This window comes from Alexandromys fortis, unplaced genomic scaffold, assembly GCF_014885135.2.
Source record: "Alexandromys fortis isolate MF-2015 unplaced genomic scaffold, M_Fortis_MF-2015_v1.1 scaffold_56, whole genome shotgun sequence".
NCBI lineage: Eukaryota > Metazoa > Chordata > Mammalia > Rodentia > Cricetidae > Alexandromys > Alexandromys fortis.
In genome coordinates this window covers 6,525,126-6,537,537 of record NW_026067935.1, presented here as the reverse complement: position 1 = coordinate 6,537,537, position 12,412 = coordinate 6,525,126, and the positions used below count along the sequence as shown (strand labels likewise).

Below are 12,412 nucleotides of genomic sequence, written 5' to 3'. Positions count from 1 at the left end.
ACATCATGTTGGGCGACAGATACCAGAGTAAGAAGTCAAGACTACAGGATTCTATCTCAATGCAGTATCTAGGACAGGCAATGAAGACAGACGCAGATTAGCCTGGGGAAGAGGGTCTGAAGAGAAGTGGAGGGTTCTGAGGAGATGAAAACATTTTTAAGTTGACTGTGGTGATAATTACACAATTCAGAATATTTTAAACAATGCCAGGATCAGCACTTTAAATGGGTAGATTGAATGGTATGTGACTATCTCAATATTTTTAAATATTTATCTTGAATAAATATTTAATTTAGAATCCTTATTTTTAAATGCAGGAATTAATAAACTAACCCGAGTTCAGCCCTGCTGAAGGTGACTCCAGGTAAAGGCCCTACACTCCCACGTGCCTTCTCTCCTCTTGCCCTTGGGGAAGCAGCTCGCATCCCCCTCTCAGAACCACCCACCTGGGGCTGGAGCTGGGCTGGAGAACACAGATGTCAGCTCTATGGAATGATCCAGATGGAGTCTAGAGACCCAGCAGACAGAATGTGGTCCACAGAAAAGTGGTCCCCCACACCCCATATATTTCATCCCTCCTACCCTGCATAAAGCTGGATTGCCAATGAACAGGGTTATCTTGTCTCTGAAATAACAGCAAGGACAAACAGGCACCTGAGCAGAAACAGCCACTAGTACTCATCAGGCTCAGCTGTCTCCTGCCCCCACTTACTACCAGCACAAGACACCCAGAGTCTCAGAAGCTGGGGAGGCAGGGCCAGTGGGGCTTAGAACAGAGTGTATGGTGGCACAGAGCCAGCAGGCCTAGGCTGGGCTGGCACTGTCTGAATGCTCTGGCCAGAGGCAGTACTACCTGCTTCCCAGGGACTAGCCCCTCAACTCAGACAAAGGCCCTCTTCTCTAGCCATTTGACCAAGAGATGTGGGCTAGCCCATAAGGAAAGCATGGGGATAGCTATGGAGCCAGTTTTGCCACATCCTAGGGTCCCCAGTTTTTTGTTGTGGAACTGCTAACCTGGCCAGGAGAACTAGGCAGTGCTTTTCAGAAGTTCTTGTCTCATCTGAAGTTCATCATCCCTGGGGAACCACAGACTTAGAGGGGTGGCCTGGGCTCAGAGTAGCAGCTTAGTCTGGAGCGGACAGAACTAAAGTAGTTAGGGAATGTGGAACCCTGAGGTATGTTCAGATGCTCAGAAAGCTCAGAGGTGGCTTCCCAGGTAAGGCAATCCTGACTGGCCCCAGTTTGGGGCCCGACATCCTTAGGTACGTTGAAGGGCAGCTGGCCAAGGCCTGTGTTTGCCCCAAAGTTTCAAATCTGGTGCATGTGGCTCACACATGATGTCACCGAAGTCTCCATTGGCCTCTCTAGCCCAGGAAAGTCAGCTTAAGTGCTCTGGAGACATTATCCAAACAGCTGCCTTTAACTCTGGCCATAAAGCAAGGGATTGTGGAAGCTGACCATTGGAAGAGTTCTTCCCCTCACAGCACCATAAATCACGCCCTCCATCTGCACTGGCCAGAGAGAACTCTGTCAGAGCCCAGGCCAGGGCCCCGGAGTCCTCAGGCCTGCCAGCTTCCAGATGGTTGAGGAGGAGGATGGCAGCCTGCAGGAGATGTGTCCACACTTCATCCAGACCTATTCCAGCCTAGAAAAAGTTCTTTCAGCTCTATACTTAAACCTGGGCCAGCGGGGTCAGGCCAAAGGAAGAAAGGGGAAAAGAAACAGAAGGTTTCACAGTCTCCCCAACCTTCTGGTGCTAGCACCCTACTAACCTTTACTGCCCAGTGAGGGAAGAATGAAGCAGCAACCACCCACTCAGTGCCAGCAGAAGGTGGATTGGACTATGTGCTGTGTGCCCAGCCACTCATGCAGATCAAGAAACTAAGCTGGAGTAGCTTGCTCAAGGTCGTCTGGTTGGATCCTGATCTCTGACCAGAGGCCTATTCCCATTCTTTTTAGCTGTTCTTCCACAACCGAGGGAAGGAGGTGGGCACCACAGCAGGCAAGAGACCTAGTCAGGCACCAACTCCTCTGCTTTCACCAGTCACAGCCTTCCTGAGCCTCAGTTTCTCCCTCTGTGTCACCATCGCCTTAAAGGGACAGCTAAGTGACCAGCTGTATTGGCTGTCCTGCCCTGGCCTGTTTCATATAACTCTGCATACGCACCAGGTGGGTGACATTTTAGGATTCCCATTTCACAACGTGACAAGTGAAAGCTTAGGAGGGACAGCGTCAGACAGCCTAAGGGCACAGAGTAGCCTTCTCTCAGACTGGAATGCGGAACCTCCAGCAAGCACTTACTTGTTTTCCTAGGAGGCAGAGGTGCAGACAACAGCCCAGCTTAGCCAGATGTACAAGTAGAAAGAGCCAGCTTGATAAGGAAGCCAGGAGAGTATAGCAAGCTGTAGCATGGATTGTATGACCATTGGCTAGGAAGCAGATGGAGCAAGACAGAGGGTTCTAGAAAGTCTCTGGGGTCCCTCCATATCCCAGCAACTTCATGAGTTTCCCACATCCCTGCTGAGGGGGAGAATAATAGCTGCGGGTACCAGGATGGCCTAGGTTCTCTGTGGGTACCTGGTGTGTGGCCCTCCCCCTACTAGGGTGAGTTTCCCCAACCGAGAAGAGGTCTAGAACTGAAGGGCTGGATAGAGGGTCCGCATAGGAACAGCAGAGCTGTTGATTTTTCATCACCAGCCCTTCACAAACACCACCTCTGTCCTCAGCCTCATTTCATCACCCTATTTATCAGTCCATGCTGGCAAAACCACACACAACAGTATTTACATCATGACTGTGGTCTAGTCTGCACTCAGGGCTCTGTGGTCCCTGAGAAGATGTGTTTATCTGTTCCTTGCATAGCATGCTTTCTTTGTTCACTTTTCTTTGGAGGCTGAAGTTCTGGGTTCTGCATCACCACGGAGGTGAATGGATCCAATTGGCAAGCAGGAATTCAAACACTGTGTTAGGAGCAGTCTGTTCAACTTAGGGATGTGGGAGCTTGTCAAGAAAGACCTAGGCCAATTCCTGGGGGACTGGTTATCTCTGCTGTAGGCCTGGCTACTGGCTTTGGCCAAGTTTGCTGGACAAAGTCACCCTTGAAGAGGAGAGCTAAGCAAATTGGAACCGATGACTCTGTGCTTGTCACAAACCCCTGCAAGCCTCAGCTCATGGCCGCTCAGCACTGCCATCTTTAGAAACAACTGTCTCTTGGGCATGCACCCATGAGCACATACCCCAATTTTACAGGACCTCATGAAAAGAAATAGAGAAAAGAGGAAAGAAAAACATTCCAGGTATTCAACAAAGACATTGTAATGTGCGCCCCCCATCCCCTGCCTGTCACTCACACAAAGTCAAATGAAACTTCTAAAATACACACCAGTTCCTGGCATTCCTCTAAAGCCTCTCGACATTCTCCTCCATTCCCAGATGCCATCTAAGCTTCACCCTGCACAAGGTTCCACCTGGTTCTTCCCTCAGCCCAGCTTCCCCCAGCACAGTCCGACCAGGCACCACAGCCAGAATTCCAGGCTGTCCATAACAGACACGGGTTTACAGTGCCTCCTTCCCTTGCATACCCAACCCCACGTCTGTGCTCAGCAAACAGCCTTCTCTACAACCCAGTTCAGATGTCAGCACCAGAGCAGAAGCCCCAGCTCCTATAGAGTGTGGTTGTATTTGCATGGATATCACAAAAGCATAGTGCCTTGTCTCCTCCTGTGGCTCAAGTGTGCCTTGAAACCAAGAGCCAGACCTAGTTCATCCTGGCAGTAATACTGAGCGCACAGAGTGCACACTTAGGACTAAGCACATGTTATCCACTCAATAGGCCAAGTGGTCCTGTGCTTTCGTTTGTCTCCTGAAGCCCTACAGCACAGGGAATACATGGGGAAAGGGAACATGATTCCCTCCCTCAAAACTGCTCTCATACAAGACAGCCCACTCTTGCAATCTCCAAAACACTCAGGGCATCATTTATCTATACAATATTAATATAAGCCACTTCTCGCTAGGTCCAGCTTCATGCTCCAATGCTCAGCCCTTGTTAAATGAGGCCAAGAGGGGCTCCCGGGGCGTCACTTCCCATGACTGGTGACTGCATGGCCATGGTACTTTCCTCATGGTGAGTTCCCAGGATCCTTGCCAGCTTACCGACTTTTAACCTTTCCACAAGAAGTGAAGCATCTCTTGAGCACAGCACAATTCCCATCCAGCAGCCCCAGGTAATTGCTTCTGGCTGAGAGGAGGCGGAGGAGGAAAAAGACAGGGAAGGGAAGGCGCAAGGAGAGGAACTACAGGATGCCAAGAAAGGCAGGAAGATGGAGACAGGCATGAGGGGGGAGGTGGGGCACAGCCACAGGTCAGGGAACAGCTGGAATTCCTGCCCGTGTGAGCTCAGCCCAAACTAGGGTCACCCGGTGAGCTGGCCTGGGGTCCGGCAGTGGGAACAGAGATGAGCAGAGATAAACAAACTGTGCTCTCACAAAGAGGGTGGGTTTGGGAAGGGCAAAGGCAGGAAAAGATACCAAATGAGGTATATGATAGCCTCCAGTAGGAGCACTACCTCTTCCTCCTCAGATCTGCTACACCAAGAGAAACTGAGAGGACTGAAGGCTACAGGGACATATTTTTATATTCCCCATGCCATGTGGCTTTCCCCAGGACCCACTTGCTGGATCACTTGACATTTCCCTTCTATAATGGTTACTTGTCCTGAAGAAGACCACAGCAGTTCACCCTGCTCTCTACGGCCCCCAACATATACTGCAGTCTTTTTCTTCCATCTCCTTAGCAGAACCTCTCTCCACTCCTCCTCTACCTGTGATCCCACAGGAACAAGTGTGCTCAGGCAGGGAGTTGGGGAGGGAGTGGGTTCTCTGAGTGCACACACACAAGCACGCTAGCCTGGCAGCAGCAGTGGTGGCATGGCTGGGGAGGTGTTCCAGCAGACTTATTTATAGCCGAGCCCCCGTCCACACGCTCCCCCAATGCTGCCTGCCTGCCACTGGGGCTTTTCAATCTGTGTCTATATTTATCACTTGAAGCCGTTGGGATAATGGCAAGGCCAGAAATAGCCTTGAAGACATTCACGTGAAGCTGATGGGCAGGTCCCCAGATCCCAGGTTGACCTCACCCTAACATCTGCCTCTTGGCAGTAGGGAATGGGGAACAGCTGGATGCAGCCTGGGCAGGCAGTTGCAGACAGATGGGAACAACATAATCCCTCTTTCCCCGCTGGCCTTAGCCCCTGTAGTGAGGCAGGGGACACATCTGAACTGATATATCGCAGCTGCCAGGCCTAGGGGAGACTGAAGGTGACATGCTTTCTTGACGTCAGTGTGCTAATCAGAGCAGACCTTCCAGCTCAGAAAGGAGAAGAGAACCAAGGCAGCAGGTCCAGGCTCACTGAAAGCAGGTCATTGCTACCCTAGGGAACAGCCCTCCAGTCTGACCCTCAAATCGAACCTGGAATGTGCCTGTCTGGGAGATGGAGACTGTGTCCTGCTTCTTACATACCCAACACCTTTCAACCTCAGTTTGGAGACAAGCCCCTGCTCCATCTCCAGTGGCATGGTGGGAGAGGTCAGCATTCTGAAGGCCTAACATCGTCCTCCAAAAAATGTTGAGGCAGACACTGGGGTCAGAAGCTAATGACACTGTATTCTGGGCTCTTCCAGAAAAGTGATACGCTGAGGTCCCATATAAATGCTGTTCTTCCATGGGGAGAGGGGCTAATCTACAGTGCTCCCTGAGAAACTGGGCTCTGGGTGCTCGAGAGACCTGGAATAGATCAAGTGGAGCTTCAGGAACACATCAGAACCATAACTAGTGCTAAAGATGCAGCGGAGAGCCAGGGATAGGTCAGAAACGTGGGTGAGAAATGAGGTTCCTTCTGCTGGTAGCAAGCACACAGGGCCGCAGAAACAGCCACAAGGACAGTGAGTTCCTTGAATCCCATGTTCTCCAAGTCTCTCCCAACAGCTGTGCTGCGGGACCAGCCTTACACTTGAGCAGCCCAGCACTTCCTGGAACTTGGATCCACATACAGCTCTGAGTGCTAAAGGTGCTGATTTGTGCCATTCTGTCTGCTTTCTCCCGTTCTCCCTCTTCTAAGAGATCTTCCCGCTTTGGGCAGCTAACTGTTGTCTTCTCACTGCCCTGGCTGCACTGCTGGCCTCTCCAGCCATGAATCAATCACAAGCTCTAAACTACATTTGCCCCTCCATTCCAGACAGAATATTCTTCTACCTCACTGGATTCTACTTCCTGGCCAGATGAGAGCATGAACACACCAGGGTGGTGACCAGGACAAAGGCAGATTTGGGCGTTCTTGTCTCCCTTGCCAGTGCTGTTGGGGAACTGCTGCTCTGCTGGGGTCTGTCAACAGAGGCAGTAGCGGGGGAAGAGACCCACCTTCCTGCTTGCAGCTGCCGGCCATACCTACAGTGCTGGGGCTTCCCAGGAGGCATTTTTCTTTCTTTTTTCTTTTAAAAAAACATTTACAGGCTGGGAATGGTAGTGTATATGCTTAATCCCTCTGTGTGGGAGGGAGAGGCAGGAAGATCTCTGTGAGTTCAAGGCCAGCCTGATCTACATAGAGAATTCCAGGCCAATCAGGGCTGTGTGGTGAGATCTTGCCAGAAAAAAAAAGGGGGGGGGGGAGGAAGGAAAGAAGAAAGGAAGGAAGGAAGGAAGGGAGGGAGGGAGGGAGGGAGGGAGGGAGGGAGGGAGGAAGGAAGGAAGGAAGGAGAAAAGAGGAAAGGCCAGCTCTAAAGGGCACAGCAGCTGATATGTGTACAATTTGGTCCTAGGACTCTGCTCAGTCCTCTCAGAGACTTAGAGTAAACCCTGATACTGCTCATCTCATAGATGGGGAAAGTGAGGCATAGAGAGCTAAGGGGACCTGCCTAAGGTGCCTCAGGCAGACTACCATAGAGCCAAGATCGGCACACTGTGGTGTACTTGCTAAAGACCTGACACTGCAAAGCTGACCATCTCTTCCAAGTCTAAATTATCTTTGGGGGGTCCTTCCTAGCTGTTCAAAAACTGCACCTGTCCCCCCGCTGCACATCCCAGAAAATCAAGCCTATTATTTCCAGTGGAAAGGAAGAATGCTGAGGTAAAAGGTACAGATAAGAAAGAAGGGTAGGGAGCTGAAGGGAAGTTGGGGAAAGGGGAGAATCAACCAAAGTGAAGTACGTATGGAAAGCTATTCCTTTGGAAGCTAATTAAAAAACAGGTTTTTAAAAGGACACCTGTGACATCAGATGGGCCAACCCTGGGTGGCTGGTGATACAGAAGGTCCCTTGCTGGGATGCCACCAGTACACTTCCTGACTTGGGCTTTAATGAAGTCCTCCAGAGTGAAGTACCAGGGAATGACCATGACCCATCTCCCCAGACCACCTGTCCTCTGAATGACAAGTGGAGAAGAGCGAAGCTTAGCTGAAGGAGGAAGGAACCTGGGGAGTGCGGACCCTAAGGAGAAGCATTCTCTGGGGAGAGCAGAGGACGGTTCTCTTTGAAACCCACACAACACAGCCTGACTTCCTTTTATTCGGGCACAGCTCCAACACAGAGCACATTTAACCCATGCCGGTCTGATAACTGACCTACCGAGGACACTGCTCAATCCAGGGGTAAATCAGCAACCCCCTTTTCATAGGAGACAAAAAAGATTAAGTCCTGAAGTTATCACAATGTGGGAAACAGCACTCAGCCTTGGAGGCCCCAGTCACAGGGGTCCTAGAGCACTGGTCTACACCTTAGAGTCCCAGCAGAAACAACAGAGGCCATCTGAGCAAAGCACGTCAGACGCTGCAGGCCAGTACGGGAGGAGGCTGTGCAGGGGGCTGCAGCCTGGTGCAGGATGCTGAGAGAACTAGAAAGTGCATCTTCACAGCCCCACAGTCCTTTGGACAGGGAACTTGTCTTTGGTTTTGTTTTCTGGGGTTTTATTTTGCTTGGTTGGAAACTTAGTAGTCACCTGAAATTCTCAGTTCAGCCTCCTGAGTGCAGTCACAGCTACAAGCCACTATGCTCAGCCTCTTGGCTATGTTTTCAGGGCAGGAAGGGTCTCTGGGTGCTTTGTTGCCCTCACCCTCTATCCTCGGGAAGGTGCCAGCAACTGATTTTCCTGAAGTTTGTTGTGCACAGATGCCTGGGGTCTGGCCACGCCTCCTGCCACCCAGGCCTGGCCCTGCTGCTCTGCCTATGATAACATGTTCTTAGCCATGTACTGTGACTGCCAGGTTATTCACCAGAGCAAAGGGCAGGTGCCAGAGGCAGTCTGTAAAGCAGCCAGAGGCAGCAATTTCCTTGTCTGTATGGCAAATGGACCAGGCTGAGTTAAACAGCACAAAGGAAAATCAAACTGGATGTTTGCTTCCACTTTGGCCTCCAAACTCATACTTCCTCAAGAAAACAGGAACAAGATCTTCCTCTACCTTCTCCAGGTGGCCCTTCTGCACAGGACACCCAGGTCCTACTTTCTGGACCTAGGGGACAGCACAGGCCTCTTCTATCTGCTGGCTAGAGAGTACTGTAATGGTTGTCATTAGAAACACAGTGACCAGAGCCCCTTCCAAAGAGACAGCAAGGAGACACGGAAGAGCAATGGTGTCAAGAGCACAGCAGGTCCTCCTGGCTGTAAGTGATATCCATTCTCAGTGAACACAGCTGGCCTTCTGTGTCCCTTTATCACAACAGGCAAAACCACAGACTGAAGAGGACCGCCACAGTGGACATGAGCTCTGGCGGTATGCACTGGTGTATTTGGAGGCTATTTCATACCTTAGATTCCCTGCCCTTGGCCAGTTTTGCACATCTCAAACATGGACATTTTGCCCCACCTCTACCACACATGCCTTGGCTGACCTGTCAGCTCCTGAAGGGCAGGACAGTCTCTCCCTGGCCTCTGCCCTTCCCTCAGCAGAAGCTCAGTCAAAGCTGAATAAAGAGTACCATGAGCTTTGGCTTTGATTTGCCCAAGGCCTTGGATATCACAAACACCGCAATCCAACTAGAGTCAGAATCTTGGGCAGTGGCCCAGACAGAGCTGCTAAAGGCCTGGAGTGCCAAGAACCTTCAGCATGCAAAGCCTCGGGCCCTGCCCATAGCGGAGGCTGCCACCCACGGTGTTGCTGGCATTGCAAGATATCACTGCTCAGCTGTAGCAGTGTGGGGCAGGCTCTTTTGACTGTGGCTCATATGCCTGTACACAAGGGAGCACCCAGCTCTGCTGCAAACTACGGGACTTAAGATTCCAGAATCCCAAATCTGCTTGGCTCTGTCACTTGACTTTGGACACAAAACTTCCTTTACTGGGCTTCAATTTCCTTTCTCCACAGGTTACATTAAAAGTCAGATCAGAAGGTCTCCTGGGTCCTCCAAGACTACAAAACCCTTTTAAATGTGGATAAAGAGTCCTTCCAGGAATACTTGAAGACAGACCTAGAGCTCAACAGGCATTCCTAGGTCCAAGCACCACCGACCCCTTTACTGCAGTTGTTCCTGTGCTTCTGCAGCCTGTGAACACAGCAGCCACAGGCTGATCCTGGTCCTCAGCTGTCCAAATGCTTTCACGGCTTTGTGCCACTCAAAGTCAGGGTCAAGGCCTTAGCACCAACTTACAAGGCCATGCCCTCCTCATTCTTGACACCCCCAAATCCCTGCTATTCTTTCCTTTGCTCTCTATCCCCAGTCAGTCCCAGACAGTCTCTCTCAGAGAGCTTCTCTTCCCACCCCCCACCTCTGACAGTACAGGGCTTCACACATGCTAGGCATACTCTACCACTAAGCTGTATCCCCAGGCTTCACTTTCCATCTTGTTGAGCATCCTGAACAACTGTGCTATTGCATAGTTACTGAGAGATTGTTAGATATGTTTGAGAGGTGGGGTAGTGGGAGGTCTTAGAACACTGGGGACTGCCTTCAAAGGGGAAAACCCCGCCCCCTTTCTCTTCTCTGATCTTTCCTTCCTGGCCTTGAGGGAAGGGCTCTGTTTTGCCATGTGCAGCACCATGAAGTGGGACCTAGCATAGGCCTAAAAGCAACAGGAACAACCAGTCACAGCCAACCCAAACCTTGCCCCATGACAGTTAGAATCCCTCAGTCACAGAAAGTTGGCTGACACAAAGCATCTTTCACAGGTGATCCTCAGTGGAGAGAGGAGCACCTGCCAGACTCTGCCGCCTGGTTGGAAAGAAAGCACAGGTGTAGAAAGCAGTGCTCTGCCTAAACAGACAGGACCCAAGGAGAGGACTGTCCTCATGGGGTGTAAGCCAGGGAGGGGAGCCTACAGGCAGAAAGAGTGCTGTCCTCATGGGGTGTAAGCCGGGGAGGGGAGCCTACAGGCAGAAAGAGTGCTGTCCTCGTGGGGTGTAAGCCGGGGAGGGGAGGCCTACAGGCAGAGAGAGTTCTGTCCTCGTGGGGTGTAAGCTGGGGAGGGGAGGCCTACAGGCAGAGAGAGTAAGTCCCTGGAGGTTTGTGGCCAAGTCCATGTCCTGTAAACTGCAGGATGTGAGTCAAAGTGGCCCATCAGACCACAGAATACAGACAGGACAAGCCAGCAGAAGCAAAGTGCAGAGCTGGCCCCAGCAGGGCTAGGCCATCAGCTCTCCCCAGCTCTTCCACCAGCACTGCGTGGAGAGCAGAGTGCTGAGGACAAGAACCTCAGGGTGCTGCCTTCCCTCCGTGTCATGCCATTCAGCCCTGTCCATCCTGGGCTTTGATATGGCCTAGAACCAAAGGAAAACACTGGCCAACTTTGTCACATGGGGACAAGGCTGACCACAAAGATAGATGAGAAACTGTGTCCAACAGGCTCAGCTGCCCAGGTGGCACCGCCACTTAGGTCCTGGCTTCAGCTCATGTCCAGAAAAAGGAAAGAAAGGTAGACAGACACCCGTATTCTATGTCCATTACTACTGTGTTCTGAGGCCCTACCCAGGCCTTCTTCCTCTGGAGGAGACAGTGACCCTCCAGAGGCCTGTCACACAGACAATGGCAGGAAGTACCCCTCCTAGCCTGAGCCTACACCAGGAAGTAGGAAGGAAGCCACAAAGGCCTGTGCCAGGAGACCCTTCTTGTTGCCTTCTAGCCTCAAGGACACCAAGGTGCAGTCAAGGCTGAGTCCTACTGTGTCTCTCAGAATGAAGCCTGCTCAACTTGCTGAGGGCAAATGTTCTTCCTTCTCAGCTAGGACCCTCTGGGGCAGACTCTCTGCGCCTCTGAACCAGGCTAATGCAGAAGATGCCAGGCTGCCAAGGAACGAGCCAGTTGTCCTGCCGGGCCCTCCAGCCTACCACCCTTCTGGAAGGAAACAGCCTGGGTTCCTCTGTAGCAAGAAGTGTCTCTAAAAATAAACTTTGTTGGGTCCTTTCATTCCTCACCCTGGCAGAGGAGGGCAGGGGGAACATTCCTGTTCTCAGTCACCCCTGACAGGGCTGCTCTCCATCCATAAACTTGCCTTCCACTCAGAGTTCTGTGCCCATCATGTTACTACAAACTTCCAGGGCAGCTCAGAGCCTGCAGTGAGCAAACGTGATTGCTCCATTCGGGCCTGATGTTTGCAGGAGAAGCGGAGGCAGTGAGAGAGGTACAGAGTCTCATCCATTAAAGGGCCCTCAGACTGACAACCCACAGGCACACAGAGCTGATGGTGACAGCAGTGATCTGGGACAATATGAAGAGGCAGGATGGGTTAGCATGGGTTGGGGGGCTTACAAGTAAGTACTTGAAGTGGGCTCAGGAGGGAAGACAGGAAGCTGGCAAACAGAGTGGGTAGAGGAGACTGCACCAGGGTGTACACTGCTCACATGAGCTTCTGTCTGCTTCGTTCACGGCTGCATCCCTGGCACCTGGAACGGTAACCCCTTCGAGTGTGTTTGCAGGCTGGCACAGCATGCCCAGTGCACCTACTGTACACCAAGCATTTGACCATGTCTGCAGGGAAGTCACTGAGAACCTTGGGTAGGCGGGCTGTGAGGCCATCACCTCTGCAAACTCACTGATGACAGCTGCTAAGCAGGAAAGAGCCCCTTCCTGTGAGAAAGGAAACAGGAAGTGGAGGCCCCAAGTAAAGCAGGGGCAGGGTCCCTCTGAATGCCAAGAGGTGACATCAACATTCAGGTCCTGCAGGGAAGGGTTTTCTGGGGGCCCTGCCGAATGTTGGAGTTCAATTCTACTAGCACATGTCCAACCATGGAGCTCGGACCAGACCACAGAAGTTGGGACTAAGTGCTCTGATGTCACTATTCCCATAATCCCTCCTGTGCAGGACACTTTTGAAAGTGAAATAAAACAAAACAACAACAACAACATAACATAGCAGTTTTCTCCTTAGCACTTGGAGGCCATTTCTTGGCAAGTGAAGAAAATGAGCAATTAGAGAAAACAACAGCTCTCGG

The 12,412-nt window shown here is 51.5% G+C and overlaps 1 protein-coding gene across 13 annotated transcripts in view; it reads right to left on the bottom strand.

Moving 5' to 3' along the window:
• Positions 1 to 12,412, bottom strand: part of Pitpnm2 (phosphatidylinositol transfer protein membrane associated 2) — a 139,433-nt gene that overhangs the window by 93,080 nt on the left and 33,941 nt on the right. The gene's annotated exons all lie outside the window — the stretch shown is intronic.